Raw genomic sequence first — 18,474 nt, 5'->3', positions numbered from 1 at the left:
GCCACACCATCAGGGGCTCATTCACCTGCACATCCTCTAATGTCATATATGCCATCATGTGCCAGCAATGCCCCTCTGCCATGTACATTGGCCAAACGGGACAGTCCCTCCGCAAAAGAATAAATGGACACAAATCGGACATCAGGAATGGTAACATACATAAGCCAGTAAGTGAACACTTCAATCTCCCTGGTCATTCTATTACAGATTTAAAAGTCACTATCATTGAACAAAAAAACTTCAGAAACAGACTTCAAAGAGAAACAGCAGAACTAAAATTCATTTGCAAATTCAACACCATTAATCTGGGCTTGAATAGGGACTGGGAGTGGCTGGCTCACTACAGAAGCAGCTTTTCCTCTCCTGGAATTGACACCTCCTCATCTATTATTGGGAGTGGACTACATCCACCCTGATTGAATTGGCCCTGTCAACACTGGTTCTCCACTTGTGAAGTAACTCCCTGCTCTCCATGTGTCTGTATATAATGCCTGCATCTGTAACTTTCACTCTATGCATCCAAAGAAGTGAGGTTTTTACTCACAAAAGCTTATGCCCAAATAAATCTGTTAGTCTTTAAGGTGCCACCAGACTCCTTGTTGTTTTTGTAGATACAGACTAACACGGCTACCCCCTGATACTTAAGCAAGATGGGGTGACATTCCCATAATTCCCCTGGCTGTATCCCAGAATGGCCAATGTCATTCCCAGACTGTCTCTCAGCATGGGGAGGCTCCAAGCCTCTGTTTATCCATAAGACAGGAATAGCATAAGACACTTCTCCCCTGTTTGCCTCCTGAGGTGAGGGGGGCCCCGCTGGGGCTGAGATGGCAGCTATGACGAGAACCAAGGGCATGTCCATTGGCGCAGCGGTGCCTGTGCTGCCGACCCCTGCCCACTAGGAACTGGACTGAGGTCACCAACTCACAGGCCAGCCACCGGGCACCCCAGAGCGCTGCCTTTTGTCCAGATTTGACTTTTCCCCTCCTGACAAGATTAGAGCTGGTGACCTGGAGGCGGGAGACCCCGTAATCCCATTACCAAGCTACTGAGCCATCCAGCCCTCCTGCGTTCCGTAAGCGTGGACGAGGCTGCGACATTTGAAACTGAGCCCGGCTGCAGCACTAACACAGTGACCAAATGAATGAGTAGATACAGCCCAGCCTTTGCTGCAAGACCACGCAGCACGGAGACAGGCTGCTTAGTGTCCCGCTACATCTAACTCCCAGCAATGTTCTGTGCTTTTTACGAACACGCCTCCCATTAGCAACAGAGCATACGGTCTGGAAGAGAGGGCAAAGCCCCCCCTAGGGTGTGTTCTCTGGTTTGTTTCCATTGTGATGCCCATAAGTCTACAGCTCGGATGCTGGTTTGGAGCCATGACTTGTAAATTCCGCACTGAAGCAAGGAGCATTTAAAGGCATGGTATCAAAGGCAATTGATTGCCAGGCCAGCTCATGCTCTCAATTCTTAAGAAGAACTCCCCATTGAAATGAGTCCGGCCTACGACGCATGGTGACTCTAAGCCTGTGTCTCCCCCAAGCACAGGAACAGTCTCACTGCTCTCAGCATCTCTGTAGGCCAGGGATCAGCAACCTTTGGCACGTGGCACACCAGGGTAAGCCCCCTGGCAGGCCGGGCCGGTTTGTTTACCTGCCGCGTCCAGTGGGAGCCGCAATTGGTTGAACCTGAGGATGCAACAGGTAAACAAACCAGCCCGGCCCACCAGGGGGCTTACCCTGGTGTGTCGCATGCCAAGTGTTGCCGATCCCTGCTGTAGGCCCATGCTCCAGTGCCTGGCCGAACGGGAGCTAAAAGTCAGCAGCACACCACGGCCTGCCACGGAAGAGTAAATCGCTTTTCAAAATGGCTTGTGCATCGTAGGCAACCGTTTGGGAAGAATAGCCGTCAGCTAGGACGTGTCGTCTTGAGCGTGTGGCCACATTTCAGGGAAGATGTGGACAAATTGGAGAAAGTCCAGAAAAGGGCAACAAAAATTATTAAAAGTCTAGAAAACATGACCTGTGCGGGAAAATTGAAAAAATTGGGTTTGTTTAGTATGGAGAAGAGAAGACTGAGAGGGGACATGATAACCGTTTTCAAGTCCATAAAAGGTTGTTACAAGGAGGAGGGAGAAAATTGTTCTCCTTAACCTCTGAGGATAGGACAAGAAGCAATGGGCTTTAATTGCAGCAAGGGTGGTTTAGGTTGGGCATTAGGAAAAGCTTCCTAGCTGTCAGGGTGGTTAAGCACTGGAATAAATTGCTTAGGGAGGTTGTAGATTCTCCATCATTGGAGATTTTTAAGAGCAGCTTAGACAAACACTTGTCAGGGATGGTCTAGATAATATTTAGTCCTGCCTTGAGTGCAGGGGACCGGACGAGAAGACCTCTTGAGGAACCTTCCAGTCCTATGATTCTATGATTCCATCTGTCATGACCCATGAGGCCTATGCAGACCCTGTCTACTCCTCGGCTAGCCCAGTGATATCTACTGACAGGGCATTGTTGCCTTTCCTTTTTTAGAGGGAATATGAAGTGGACCTGTTAGAGCCAACCTAGATCATCCTCCCTTCAGGGAAAGGGTAGTTACCTAGCCACTGAGTCACAAAAGGCTGTTTCTGCCCCCACACTAGAGGAGAGAGAGGATGGATGGTCCAATGGTTAGAGTGTTACCCAGCGAGCAGGGCACGTCACTTAGGCCTGGTTTACCCTGAATAAGATTGACCTAGCTACATCACTCAGGGGTGTGAAGAATTTACTCCATTGAGTGCCATAATTTGGCCAACCTACCCCACAGTGCAGATAGGGCTAGATCAAAGGAAGAGTTCTTCCATCGGAGATTAACTACAGTGACGGAAAAACCCTTTCTGGCACCGTAGGAAGCATCTACACTACGGCGATAGGGAGGCCCAGCTGCAGCACCAACACTGGGTTGCTGTAAGGTCTGTAATGGAGACACACCTTGAGATCACAGCTCGGCCCTGTGGCACAGGGGTGTTGTGAGGTCAAATACAGTAATGATTGTGAGGGGCTCAGATACTACAGGAAAGGGGGCCAGCCATAAGTCCCATAGATAAATAGCAGCTGCACAGAACTGACATGCATGGGGAATTCCAGCCATATTCTGCATTTTCTTCTTACGAACCCTCTTCCCAGAGTCCTGGGGCCTGGTTATCTCCCTGCAGGATATGAGTAATTCCTGCTGCAGTCAATGGGAACTATTCACATGTAGCCTGATTTTGATCCCACGGAGGATAACGGGGGAGTACGGAGAGTCTAACCAGGGAGTACGGAGCCCCAGGATTACCTCTCCTGACCCATCAGTGTATAAATGACAGAGAAAGTGCACGTGGGCTTTAAAGCCCTGAAATGAGGCTATGATCGGCCCCCATCTGAGCGGGGTTTCCTGGCCGCAGTATATTTGATGATCTTTGTAGCTTGTGGGTCCTTGAGCCACCACCGCAGTGGGGCACTCGACCAGCTGAAATTCTAATCCTCTCTTTCCTGGAGATCCTGTTGTTTTTCTCTTTTTGACAATTGTGAGTGGCTATGTTTGTCTTCTTTTCCCTTCCTGTTTACTCTTTGTGATCAGACAGGCTTTGATGTATTTTTGCTGTTGCCTGTCCCTGGGAGAACAGGAGATTGTTGCCTGTAATGGGAAAGCAGAGTCTATTTTCACTCCCATACTGACTCCAGTGGCATAGAGACATTTTCCAGAGCAATCCGCAGCAGGATAAGTACAAGTACGGTAGTCTGCCATTATTCACCATTCAGTCTTCAGTATCTAACCAAATAGGACACTATACAGAATCACTGGGCTTTTACCACTTCTCTTTGTTGTTAGAAGGCAACTTAGAGCTAAGTATACATATAAACAACACAGGTAGGTGCCATAGCTTTTGATGTGGTATGGCTAGGTGCTATTAAGATCACAGATACTTGAGACAACAGTGTTACACCCGGGGATCTGGTGGAGAATTGTTATGCACAACTACTTGGCTAACTCAGGGTGTTAGCCACAGGCTCCTGGCTAAATTCCAACTTGGTTCATTACACTCTGACTCCCTCCCTTCACGCTAGCGGTCTATTTGCCTTAGTATACATAATCAGAGCAGGTTCAACTGCAGTGCTATCCATAACTATACCCCCGGCTAGTGGGGATAGGGTGACCAGATGTCCCGATTTTATAGGGACAGTCCCGATTTTGGGGTCTTTTTCTTATATAGGCTCCTATTACCCTCCACCCCCGTCCTGACTTTTCACACTTGCTGTCTGGTCACCCTAAGTGGGGACAAGGCTGGGATGTCCTCAGAAGTCCATCAGGAGCTGGGGTGGAGTCTATACACAGGAGCATTAGGTGAAGAATTGACTTTTGTTTTTTTTGTGTTAAACACTAAGCATATAATAAACACCATAGATAGACAGAACTTGTATACTCTGGGAAGTATGCCGGTGTTATTTATTGAGTATCGGCTGGATTCAAAGCCATCAAAGTCTGTGGGGCAGCCTGAACAATCTTCAGACTTGGGGGGAAATTCACCAAACACTCTTGCAGCTCTGCATCTTCTGCCAGGAGCCCCTTTGATCCTGCAAGCTAAGCAGGTGTGGTCTGGGTCAGCTCTTCTAAGGAGTGCAGAGGTGACGCAGAAAAAGGTGCCAATAGTGTAGTGGCAGGCTCGCCTCTCCCAGAATCAGCCCTGAACCAATAACCCAGCACGGCATTAGGGGCAGAGCTGTTGTCTTTCAGAAGGGACAGAAAAGCAGCGTCATGCCGGCTTGTGAGCATTGCAGATTCCCTGGAACTTTTTGCAAGCGCAGAGGTGTCAGTCTCGTTTCCTTGGCCAGATTCCAGCCTAGCACTTACTCTCTCCCCCCATTTCCCTTGATGGGCTCTTCTGCCCCTCATGTCCTAAACTGTTGCTGTGTTCCACCCCAGAGGTAGTTGAAATGACCTCTCTGTCAAGTCTACAGAGCTCTTTTAGCATCCCTGTTGATAAAAGGTGCAGTAGCCAGCCATGTAAGATAGTCTTAGAGCTCAGGAAGAAAACCAATTGCCTTCTGGACACGCCCCTGCTCTCCCCAGCACAGGGCATGTATGTAACATTTCCTTCTGTGTCTGAGAGTCACATTGCTGATGTAACGGCTTGCGCATTTAACAGGTCACCCTGGCTTTGAAGCCACTGGCTCAAGGGCCAGAAGGGGCGGGATTCACACCTTCCCTCTGCCATTGTTTCCCAGCAAACAGCTCTCTGATGGGCTGCCTCCAGAAGCACCAGCGCCCTGCAATGCACAGAAACAGTGTAATTAACTGTTTGCAGCACACCCAGCATGTCACTATCTCAGTGGCTCCAGGTCGCAGTCCACTGATAGAAAGCTGAAGCCTCCCCTAATTAGTAGTAGTATATTCAATGTTTGTATTACAGTAGCATCCAGTAGCCCCAGTCGGGAGCTCATGGTGTTAGGCGCTGTACAAACACAGAACAAAAAGATGTCCCCAGCCACAAAGAGCAGACAGTCTAAGGGCTTGTCTGCACATACAGCACTACAGGCTACTCTGCCGATGGGAAAGCTTCTCCTATCAGTGTCGTTAATCCACCTCCCCGAGAGGCAATAGCTATGTCGGAGGGAGAAACTCTCCCGTTGACACAGCGCTGTCTACACATAATAAGTGGATGCAGACGCAATCAGGGAAGCACACGGAAAGAACGAGACAATATTAACAACATCGACTTTCTAGAGACCTTCCCTCGCCAACACCAGAAGACAATCGCTTTGTTCTGCACGGGCAATGCAGCCACCTTTGGGGCGGTAGACGAGTCAGTTCACAGTGCAACACTGGGATGACATTTTGGGCAAGGAGCCATGGGGGAAACCTCCCTTCTTTTTTCAAGTGCATCATGGGATCTTTAATAGCTTCCAAAATCCCTGCACAGAGGAACCTCCCTGGAACAATCTATCCTGGGAGGACTAGGGGCTGAGTTTATATTGCTGGGCTCTGAACCTGCCATCTGGCTCCTCAGCCAGTGTGAATAGGGGCAGCGCCAGTGACTCTCTCGGAGCTGTGTTCATTTACACCAACTGAAGCTGTGGCCCAGGCCAGGGCGTTTGTGGATCTCAGCCCTGATGCTCAGACTGCTTGCCAGCCTCTATCCATTGCTTCTTTTCTGATTGACACGGACCCAGTAACTCACGACTAAGGCCGAGTCTCCACTGGCCATGTTACCGCAGCACGTCTGTAGCACGGCAGGGCAGCCACTCAATACAGGGATGGGACGGCTTCTCCCATTGGTCGCTGCAGCTCATCCACCTCCCCGAGAGGAGGCAGCTAGCGCTGTCTATGCCAGAGGGGAAGTCGGCTTTCCATACGTCGCTCAGGCCTCTGGATTTCTCACCCCCCCGAGCGACGTAGCTGGGTCAACTTAACCTGCCCTGGCTGCGCTGCCATGGGGACAGCGGTCATGGGGTTGCTTTCCGGGCCACGGTCCTCTCGGTTCCCACCCCTCTCCTGGTTCCAAGGGATCAGTTGCTCTGCTCTTCCCTGGCAAGCCCCACCTCCCAAGAATAGGTTAACTGAAAGCGGAGCCTTGTGGCCTTAACTCTGCCCATGGGCTGGGAGGATTCAGCCACCTCTCCAGCCAGGGCACAGTGGTTGGGAAGCAGAGAGCTGGCAAATGGGGGGGAGGGCGGTCAGAGTCTCCCACTGCAAACCTCTCTCCTCTTTTCTGTCACCGACAAAAGAACGGCGTTCGGACAACATTCAAGGTCTGTCCTGAATCCACAAAAGCCAGGGATTCCTACGTGCCTTAAACCGGGAGCCAAATTTTCCACTGATGCAAGCTCCGCGGACTCCCAGAATTTGGTGCTGAATGTGGGCTGGTGGCTAGAGGAGTGGAAGTGGGAGCCACAGGCCTACCATCGGGGTCTGAGACTGGGCCTGGCCCTGGGGGCCTTCCCACGACTGGCTCCAACACCACAAGACTTTTAGCAGGGCCACAGCCATGGGCGGTCTGAGATACCATGCTCAAAGCCACTCCGGTCACACAAGTGACACTGAATCAAGGGGGATCCCAGTGCGACTGGCCCCCCTCAGAGGCAGCGAGGTCCAGTGATAGATTACCTGATGCCCAGCTGGGCTTGAGGGAAAGCATCTGGGCCTTATAATGGGGAAGACAGCAGCAGGGGAAGGAGGGCTGCCCACTGACCTCACTCCACTCGGGCGAGGAGGGTGGTGCGAGGCAGAGGCTGCAGAGAGAAGGAAGCCCCTGCAGGAAGCCTTGACCACGGGAAGGGCTCTGAGGCCCACTGAGATCCTGTGAGCATGTGGAAAAACTGCAGGTAGAAGGCCTGGGAGCTGCTGCAGAGCTACAGAGCAGGGCTAGACCCAAGGAAGGAAGCTCCTCAGAGTGGACACTCAGACGAGAGCAGGGAGTATTTAAAAGAGCCCAGGGCAGGCTGAAGGGAGAGACAGAGCAGAGCCTGGGAAGGGCAGAAAAGCTGGGGCCATCTTGGACACTTGAAGACAGGCAGACCTCAGTGAGGAGGGGCTGTACCCAGTGTGAGACCAGGGTAGCAGAGATTTTACTGTGTGTTTATGTTAATAAACCAGGCCCCAAGAAGGGGCCTTGTCTTTGAGGCTCCCAAGTGAAGGGGAAACTGAGGCAGGGAGTGGCAAAGCCATGCTCGGCCAGTAGGGGGCGCTACAGGACAGACACACCCTTTCACAATAGGGAACAGTGAGGTGAGTACGCTAGTGTCCCTGACGCTGAAGAAGAGACAGGGTTCCGTTCTAATTAATCTAAAGGAGTTCTTTACTGGGACGCCTGGACACATGAAGAATTGGTGGTTCTCTCTAGCTCCCATATTAAATAAACACACCCTGCGCTGTGCAGTGTCACAACACAGGGTTGCCCTAAGCCCTGGCCTAGATTTCGCAGCTATGGAAGGGACTGCTGACATGCTATCTAAACAGGTCCCAAAGAAGACAATTCCAGCGTCCCACCAAACAGGGGATATTTCAGTGACCTGATTAATTCTGACAAAATCAAATGGAAGCCAAAATTCTTGGTTTCAAAATGAAATGAGAATCTGGGTAGGAGCAACAAGGAAAATTTCCCTCCTTTCAGTTTCTCATTGTCAGGCGGTATGGGAGGCAGGACTCCTGGGTTCCATCCTCCACTCTGAAACTGACTCACCGAGCAAGTCATTTAGCTTCTCTGTACCACCGTTTTCTTGTCTTTCCTTCCAGCGGGGTTGAGAGATGCTGTTGTATACTCACCCAACAAACAAACAACAATATATACAAAGTTTGTGGTTCCAGGCTGCTAAGCAGAAGCCGCCAAACCACCATTTTTGCATAAGGCTTGGGCTGGGCTTTCAGCACTTAAGGAATCCACAGATGAGGTAAAATACCATCTGTCTGTCGGTCTCTTTGTTTCTCTCTCTGTCTAACTCAGACTTAGTTCTGTCCTTCTGGGGAAGTCCCATATGTTTCTGCAGTTCCCTTAAAGGGCAGCATCGCACCATCCTTACCAGAAATCAGAGTACATGTAATAAAGTGCAGTCTAACCCATGGGATTATTATTAGATCTTACACCTTTCAGCCTCTCCTACCCGGGCTGTGCCAAAAGGAAACAGCATCTTTCAGCTGATTTCTCCTGGTGCTCGGCTTCGTATGCTGGACTTTGATTCCACAGCTAAGCTAATTCGATAATGTGGTCTGCATGGGAAGGAAGGGAGTAGAAGGAATTGGCTATTATTTTTGGCCTCTCTCCAGGCAGTGTTTTTGCTCGGAGGCTCCGAGGTCAGAAATGGGTGGGAAGCTCTCTCCGGCAGCAAGTCCTTTCACATGCTGGTTTCGCAGAGGGTGACTAGTACTACTGAAATGTTTGGCCTTAGGCGGTCGAAGCCCACCAGAGCTCCAGGCCCCATGCGAGCACAGGGCTTTGGAATGGCTGGGAGTGAACAGCTCCCGTTTCCTGCGGCCTGGTGTCAAAGCCGTCACCTGAATCGAATTGGCGTCTGCGAATTCCTCAGGGTGATTTAATGGCGCTGTGGCCCTGGGTAGAAAAACCCAGCCACTCTCTGAGGCTGCCCTCTGGGAGATGCCTCTGTGTCATCCCATCCAGGCAGAAAGGATTGCCCCACAATGTGAGGGCCCAGCCCACAAACCCCATGGTATCCCCCAAGTCCACGAAGCGCTCAGGAATGTGCCAGGGAGAAACGGACCAGCTGTGGGGTGGCCTTATGCCTCAGCATTGGCCCTGAGCTCCTTGGAACTTTGCCCCTGCTCCCTGGAAGGTCTTGGGCTACTTCTGCTGGGTCTCTGGAGGAAGGATATGCACCCCCAAATCACACTTCCCCCCAAACCTCCTACTTGCAGGTTCCTGTACCATGGAGAGCCTTCAGTGGGGCCTGGGGGAAGGGGGGGATTTGTCACAGAGGCAGAGTGACAGACCCAGGCAGTCACCCCCATGGATGCATGTACAGAATGAAAAGAAAGCAGACTGTTTCAGAGTCATATTCTCCAAGGTACTAGAGAAAGGGGCCAGATCCTCCCTCCATCAGCATCAATGGGAGTTTGGCCATTGACTCCGGTAGGAATGAACCAAAAGGTACCACACTGCACTGCTTGGAAAACGAAAAGCATTTCCCTCCAACAATTTCAAAAGAAACAAACAGTTTCCCTTTAGTTTCTTTTGAAATGTTCCATTTATTGATTTACAAAAATGGCCTTTTGGGCCAAATGAAACCTATCATCTCTTTTGAAATCTTCCAGGTTTTCAACGGAATAATTTCAGGTTTTGTTTTTTCCTTGAGAAAGAGAGAATTTAAAACGAAACAAAAGGTTTTGTCCTGAAGGGGAAAAAAAGGCCATTTTTGCTGGAAAAAATTGCAAATGAACATTTCAACCAGCTGTTGCGCTACCTAAAGACTCCTAAATCTTAAATACTCATTGCTCTTAGTAACAAGCTGGCATCCAACCTACTCAGGCAAGCTGCCCTATTAACTAAAATGGCCTTTAAGTAACCTACATAACCTACAAAACCAAACCTCTTACAGAGTACACGTGTGAGCTAGAATGTATACAGTATTTAGGAGCACCCTTCTCTGGAGAAATAAACTGCTTTAAAATATATAAACTAACAACAGCAAAATATCCATGTTATACTACATATTTCTTGACTGTCAAAACGGCCTTAAGGGAAGCTGTGTATAAATTATATTCATGCAGCTCATTTGAAGTAGAATTCAGCTGTGATCACACCTGCATAACTAAGATATATCCATCTTTTCTTCACAATCCAGAAATATGCAGTATACGCTACATGTCCAGACATGTCTGGCATGAAATCACACATTGTTTTGGCTTTTTTGCTGCTGCCAGCAACGGTTTTCAAGTATCTGTATTTTTAAAAGTAACTATTACGTAACAGCCCGATCCTGTATTTCTCACCCAGCCCCAAAGTCCCGCTTAGCCCCGCGGGAGCGGAAGGGTAGAAGGGACATTGAGACAGGAGGAGAGAGAGAAAACACCACCAAGAAACAGATTGAGAGAGAAAAGACCCATTCGAAATAAAAAAAGCCTCAAGGAAAGAAAATTTTAGAGGAAAACACAAATTGGAACATTGGAAAAGAAGAGAGACGTGAAAGACAGAGGGGCAGTTGTGTTCTCTGCCTTGAGGGGGCACAGCACTGAATGTGATGCCAAAGGACGTGGGTGCCCTCTAGATTCTGGCCTGGCCAAGGAGTCACAGGGTCCCTAAGTATAAGTTACAGCCCTGGCTACTCTAATCCCCCAGCTTCTCCACAGGGCCACTGGCTACACGCCCAGATCCTGCCACCCTGGACCCACCCACCCCAGCACGGCCCCCAGACTGGAGCTTGTGAAGGGGTCAGTGGAGGGTCTCTTACAGCCGCTGGAAACCCAAAGGAGCTGGAGAAGGGTTCGTTGGTTGGTTGTGTTTTGTGGAAAGGCCGGGTGGCGTGGCTATCTCTGGGAAAGTTTTCTAGGCCTTGCGCTGGGAGGAGCCTGGGCCTCCCCAGGCGCCCTGACTCCTACTTTTCACTCTGTATACACGCGGTGCATGAGTCCCATTGCCCCGCTCCCTCTGATCATTACGCGGAGCTCTCAGCAATGTAACAGCTGATCCCCAGCGGAGGTGGAGTCAGGGGTTTAGCAAAGGTCGGGTAGTGCCAGCCAGCCAGCTAGCCAGAGGATACAGCAGGTCTACACACAGACAGGGGCATGCAGCAAGCAACTGTGGGAAAGTGAAGGCAGCGCTCTGACATAGGGACAGAGGAAAAGCCATATTGGCACAGATCAAGTGCCCATCTGATCTGCTATCTAGGGGGGAGGGATAGCTCAGTGGTTTGAGCATTGGTCTGCTAAACCCAGGGTTGTGAGTTTAATCCTTGAGGGGGCCGCTTAGGGATCTGGGGCAAAAATCTGTCTGGGGAGTGGTCCTGCTTTGAGCAGGGGGTTGGACTAGATGACCTCCTGAGGTCCTTTCCAACCCTGATATTCTATGATCTGCCTTCAGCAGAAGGTGGTGAGAAAAACATAATGGGGTCATGTCGATTTGCTAGTCTAGTAGGTGGGGTGGTATTTTTTCCTAACCCTCCAGGTCAAGGCCCTGAAGCATGGTCTCACTCATAAATATAAACAAACTGTTCATCCCCCTGTTCCAAAAACACCATGCACATGGGCAAACTGAGGTCCCGAAGGTTAAGTGACTTTACTGGGTCACACAATAAGACAGTGGCAGAGCTGTGGATAGACCCCTGACTCCCAGACTGATGCATTAGCAAGACAAAGTTGCTGGAGAACTGAATCCACAAACAGTTCAACAAATAACAATGGAGGCACGTGCTCCCAATGCTGGGTGCTGTAATTTTCTACAAAATTACTACAAACCCTGTCTCCAAATTCAATGCATAACCTTAGGCCTCCTGCGTAGCAGACGTGCGTGTGTGGGGCACATGCAGAGGATGTTTTTAGAAAAGGAGGTGACCCTACAGTCATGGAAGAAACGATCACCAATAAACCTGTTCCGATGTGTAGTTCACATTAACAGAGCTGTAGGATAAACATCGTTTAGGATCTCTGCCTCTGTTTACACAACAGCGAATGTTTCAATCCTTTTATTGATGTAAACAAGAGCTAGCCAGTGGCGCAGAGAGGTAAAAGACCTATTGAAGGGATGGCTGAAATATACCTGCTTTCCCCTCCTCCTCCTGAACTAAAGGCAGGTTATTTTAAACACTGCATATACTTGCTAGTAACAATAGTACTTTGCACCTCAACAGCACCTTTCATCCAGGGGTCTCCCAAAAACTGTACAAATCCTGCAGTGACATTCATCCCTCTACACCATTTAAATCCCATTCAAGCCCCTGCCACTAATTACTTAGGTAACTAAACAAACCAGCCCGTGCAGCCCAGGAATCAGGAGCAACCCTACAATAACAAACAAGTGTGCGCAGATTCCTCGTAGAAGTGTGCCGGGGCAAGAGCAAGGCTTTTTGCACTGGGCCTCACAGCTGAGTTGGAGAGGGGGTGATCACACTCTGCACCCAGTGTCCCGGCCTCTTCTCAGGGGTGTGCAGCCCTTCAGGCAATTCTGACTGTGTTACCCAGAATGCCTCTGGGGACTCATGCTGGAGCAGAGCCTTTGTACATGTCCCAACCCCACCCCAACATGGGCTGTGTCTCAGCCACAATATAGCCGTAAGTATAAAAAATGTAATGATCTTATATCACCCTTCCCTTTCCTTCATACCCTGTTACTGTCTGCAGAAACCGGGAGATTAGGTGCATGAGTTTTGCCAGATGTTCACCCCGTTAGCCATGATCTTCTTCCTCGGATGCAGGACTACTCCACCACGGAGTAATTATCAAAGGAAACATGCTTTCAATGTCTTTTTAATAAGCGACGCTGCAGAGGAATAGTGTGAATAGGGCAATTCATCCTGTGACTGTGCGTACTAAATCCACCAGTCAGCTCTTTTTTTAAAAAAAAATCAGGATTTAGATCATTCTTGCGAGTCCGGCCACATTTCCTCTTTGCCCCAGAGAACCGCAGTCTCGTCCCATTATGGCGTAGCTTTGGCTACGATAGTTTCACATCAGCAGCCCCTATATAAGCAACTGCCTGTATTTTTATTTGTGTAGACTTTCCAGGATGATCTCCACAGATTATATTTCACAGATCATAACAATAGCTAAAGCTCTGCCCTGTTTGTGGTTTCAGACGATGGAGGGCAGAGGAATGCATAGCTAAACGTGACTTGGGAAAAGGAAGTAAAATCCAGTTTGATGTCTGCCTTTTCGTTCCTATTTTTATTGCACCAAATGTTTAAGTGCAAAATATCGAATGGGATGATAAAGAGATGGAAGTGACATGAAGAAATAGACACACCAGTTGCTGCTTGTGTTTAACAGGCATTTGCCATTAAAAAACGCCTGTTTTTATTTAAATAGCCTAGGGCAAATTTCTCACTAAACCAACTTTCCCACGCCAGCCCAGTGCTCTAACTCTGGTTTTTGGCAATTTTTTTCCTGAGCTGTCAAGGCAAAATATATAGAAGAAAGCTGGTCTCACTTAGGGTTTTTTTCCAGCCCCTGGAGACATGAAAATAATTTACAGATGTGCACTACCTGATTATATTGGTATGAAGTTTTGCTTAGTGAACATAATTTTCCTAGCTTGAAGTAACAAAACAAAAACAGAAAAAAGAAAAAAAAAAACAGCCCAGCCCTCCAAAAATCTCAGGTTCTGACCCACTTGATTTTAACTTACTAAAAATGTTATGTGTGTCCGGATTTTTGTAAACAACTCATCATATGGACACTTTACATTATTTCTATTAAAGCCATTTTATGATTGTTATTTGGAAAACGACCTAAAATCCCATTATTTTAACCCAGAAAGTCTACTCAAATTAAACAGTTTGATGTCTTATTTTCCTGTAACTTCTTCAGTTTAGTACACAAGGGTTATTTTTATAATGTGCCTATTAACATCATTTTTTTTTAAATATGGGTTGCAGTCTTCATAGGAAGTGTTTTGAAATAAGTAAATGAAAGGCAGTCAGTGGTAAGATCCCTCTGCCAGGATAATCAGCCTTTTGATAAATTATGTGAACAGATTAAAGGTAGGTTTTGATGTGTCTGAGCAGGAAAAGGGACATTTCATTATAGTTGTAGCATTTCTGCTAAGGTACTAAGTGCCTCCTGAAGTCAGTGGAAGCGCTCCCAATGGGTTCATTGGGTTCAGTTCTATCCCCACCAGAGTCAGTGGCAAAACTCCCATTGGTTTCAATGGGAGCAGGATTGGGCCCCTTGTTGTTCAGCGTGCGGCTTTGGCCTGTAACGTGCAGCAGAAGTTGTATGGCCTTAGCAATGGCCGAGCATCACAGCAGAAATCTCCCCGTGTGTGTTTGATGCTCATTCCCTGCCCCGGGTCCCATCCCTCTCCAAACACAGAGCCCAAACCTTGCAAACCGCTCGTGGAGGGGCAGGGGAAAACAACGGCACCGTCCCATTCTTGTGCATCTCCTGAGTGTTCATTCTCCTGGTCTCTGGAGGCAGTGGGGAAAGCTTGGCCCAGTTTCCCCAAACCCTGAGCCCTCAGGCCCAGTGCCCAGGCTTGTGTCGACACTGGTGTTTTTCTCAAACTCCCCCGTCGTTGCGCTATCCACGGGTGGCACCAGCCGTAGGAGCAGAAGAGTAAACTAGGTGCCAATGGCTACCAGTGTGTTAACCAGTAGAGAGCGCACTAATCGAGGGTTTAGGAGACATGGGTTTTAGTCCCACCTCTACTGCTTGGTGATCCTGGGCAAGTCATTTCCCTGCTTCGTGCCTCAGTTTCCTCATCTGTAAAATAGGGATACCCATTTCCTTTGTAAAGTGCTTTGAGCGCTGTCGGTGACAAGAACCCTGTATGATCCAGGTGCTGTTATTGTAAATGCGGATCCCGTTAAAGTCAACGAGAAGGCTCCCCCTGATTTCAGTGGGGCCCAGATTTCACCTCAGCGTGCGTCTTGCCCTGCTCTGACTGTTTGGACTACACACTATTACTTGTACTGCCGTGCAACATGTGGCCCAGGGGGGAGAAGGGAGTTCATGCTCCAGTCTCCGCAGGGATGCTGTTGAGACGACCCAAACCAAGCCACTTGTGGTGATTTCTGTGCTGTCACCCGCTAACAGGGTGCTGGAGGGGGACATCAAAGAGCCGTCTGAGGATAACAGCTTTCAGTCACTACCAGCATGCGCTAGATTGGAACCAGCTAGCAACCTCATCCTCCAATGGGGTTATATGTGACGAGTAAGGTATTACTCAGCAGGGGTAAGGGTGGCAGAACTTTATAAAGGACCTTTCCGCTGAGAACCTCAAAGCCTTTCACAAGAGTTTCGCTACCCCTATGTCAACACTGGAGAAACTGGAGTGCAGAGAGACTAAGAGACTGGCCCAGAAGGGTCAGGGAGGGATCCCAGGGGTCCCGAGTACCACCCTGCCTCGCCTCTCCAAGCCCCTTGAGTCTGGAATCCTTCCACAAGGCCATAGTTGGGGTTGTGGGACCCCTCAAGACAGGTTTCTTGAGGGAACAACCCAAGGAGACATACAGCTAACCTGCATGTGCAGTGCTTTCCCAGCTCAGAGAACAAGCCCGGGCAAAGGAACATAGGTATTTCCAAGCAGGTAGAGCAGAGAGGGCTCCCGCTAACTGCTCGTGAATGTGCAAACACAATGGACAAGGTGGGGAAAATGGAGGGAAACTCAATACCTAGGAGTATTCCAGATCCACCTCTGCCAGGGAGAAACCTCATACTCAGATGCACAAAGCCAGTTCTGCTCTGCTCTGCAGCCCCGCTGACAAGAAAGGAGTCCTAGCACTGAAGCTAGTGGGAGTGCAAATCGGCACAGAACGGGCCTGATGTTTTGTAATCTCGAAGAGAAGACTAGGAAAGAAGAGATGACAGCAAAGCAGCCAAGTGTTAACGAGGTGCGGGAATGTCCCCTCACCTGGGTTTTGGCAGCATTTATAACCCTACCCCCATTATCTTCTACATTATCCCATGGCTGCTGTTGTGACCAGTTCAAACTGGAGAACAGGAAAAAGGGAGGAAAACACAGGGGGGAAGTTTCCTTCCCTGCCCAAGTGTGGAAAATAACAGATGTAAAGAGAGGCACTAAAGCTATATGCTCAGGTAGAAACATAAACCCATGCCTACCAGCCAACAGCTACTGTTATAGGGTGACCAGATGTCCCGATTTTATAGGGACAGTCCCGATTTGGGGGTCATCTTCTTATATAGGCTCCTATTTCCCCCCCCCCCCCGGCCCACACACACACACTCCCTGTCCCGATTTTTCATACTTGCTGTCTGGTCACCCTATACTGCTAAGAGCTAGAGTTTGTCGGCTTATCAACCCCAGGGCACAGACAAAACCATGAAATCATCAGATGTCACCATCGCCTGCCTATGTGTTTAAATCAAACACTGCATTCACTCTAGGCCTAACAGCAGTAAAGCATAAAAGGCACTTAAGTAAATGTACATATTCCCCCTTGCTCCTTGTCTGTCCATAACGTGCCTGATCCAAAGCCCAATGCAGTCGAGGGAAAGACCTCCTCTTGGGCTTCAAGGTGTTTCAGCTCAGGGCCAATAAGAGTCAGAACGTACTTACTGTTTTTAATATCTATCCATGGAGCTTGAGTCACTTGAAAAAGGTGGGCAAATTATTTCACATGAGCCCCATTTTACGGGGTGGGGGTAGTCAGCACGCAGAGGCAAAGGCCACAGTTTCCAAAGTTGGGTGCCTAAGGCTGGGTACGTAGACTTGGATTTTCACAGGTGACTAAATTCAAAGGGACGCCCAACTCGCTTGGAAAATCACCGCCCTAAATCCATGCTGGGGCACCTACATCAGAGGCCTGTTTTGAAGGACGAAAGACACAAGGAAAATGAAGAGAGCGTACAACTGAGAAATAATGCTGAGGGGCTCTTCCCTTTGATCTACTGAACAGAGTCTTTCCCCTCCGTTTTTTTATTTGTTTCACACTCACTCTGGAAATAATTTACAGCAGGAAATAGTGGGGTAACACCAGCTCTGTGTAGGATGGGAGGTGCCTTTGGAGATGAAGTGAGACACACACCTGTGAGAGGTGTCACTTCTTTTCATAACACATTGTGGAGTCGGTCTCTCTTTCCCTCTCACTTCCTCCCTTTAACCAAATGCACACTAACCTGGACAGGCACGTTCCCTGACTCAAGCAGTAGAGGTTGAACAGAAGCATTTGGAGACAAAGGAGGGACAAAATAGCTACAGCTGGCTCAGGACAATTCATCTGTCCTGTTTTCACTTGGATTCTCCTGAAACGATGATCAGTCCATTACACGGCAGATGTGCTTTGCGAATAGAGGCCCACAGGATGCATTAGCACAGACCCATGTGCAGATATCATAGTCCGTGCTGGTGGATCCCATTAAAAGATAGGTGCCAGGTTGCTAGCAGAGCTAGCTAGTGAGATGAGAGCACTGAGATGAGAAGTCTATGCCCTCTTCCTGACTTTGCCACTGACTTGCTGTGGGACCTTGGGCAAATCCCTTAGGCCTTGCACACACTCAGCTTTTTCTCCACATTTCCCACTGTTGCACCAACCGATTATGTGGTTACAAAACAGGGAGCTCTACTGTAGACAAGACACTGGCATTTTTTGCCACCATCTGCGCAGGATTAGATGGCACCGTGGAAAAGAAGACAGTACATGAGCCTTCCCACACTTGATGTCATTGTCGGTGCTACATCACTGGTTGTGTAGTAGTGGGAGAGGTGAAGGAAAGAGCTCACTGTAGGCACAGCCTTTGGCCAAGATTTTCAAACACGAGTGCCTCGAATTTGACACCTAAATCTATATTTAGGCACCTAGACAGATTTCAGTTCCTCTTTAATGACTGGGATTATATAGTAATTGCTCAAGCCATGCTGGAGCACCAAGGTGGGGCAGGAGGGGTTGGGCCTTATACATGTGATTGTATTAGTAACTACAATTAGTGGTCATTGTTGAATTCCTAGAGGGAGTCACATTTAGGAATCCATCCTGCAAGCCTTCCACACACAGAAATCCTATTGACTCCAGAGACAGCTCTCTGCCTTGCAGGACTGGGCCCTTGGATGGAGCCGGCCTAACAGGAGAGAGCTAGAGGAACAGGGTGCCCAGAATAAAATACAGAGGTAGCTATGGCACAGGGCAGCAGCCAGCATTTAATGTTGCACATGCAGGAGTCTGGCTAGAAGTTTGCTCAAGTTTGTATTTTTCCCCTCCCTCCTCTGACATTGGCTTCCAGGCCTTCTTTTATTTAGTTATCTAATCTCTTTCTTTATTGTTGGCCAGAGCTTTGGCTGAATGTTCAGAAGTTTACAGCACAAAAGAAATAAATTAACAGACCCCACTCAAGCTATTCCCA

Source organism: Malaclemys terrapin, chromosome 17, assembly GCF_027887155.1.
Source record: "Malaclemys terrapin pileata isolate rMalTer1 chromosome 17, rMalTer1.hap1, whole genome shotgun sequence".
Classification (NCBI taxonomy): Eukaryota; Metazoa; Chordata; order Testudines; family Emydidae; genus Malaclemys; species Malaclemys terrapin.
The sequence above is the reverse complement of the archived record's forward strand: the minus strand, read 5'-3'. Positions refer to the sequence as shown.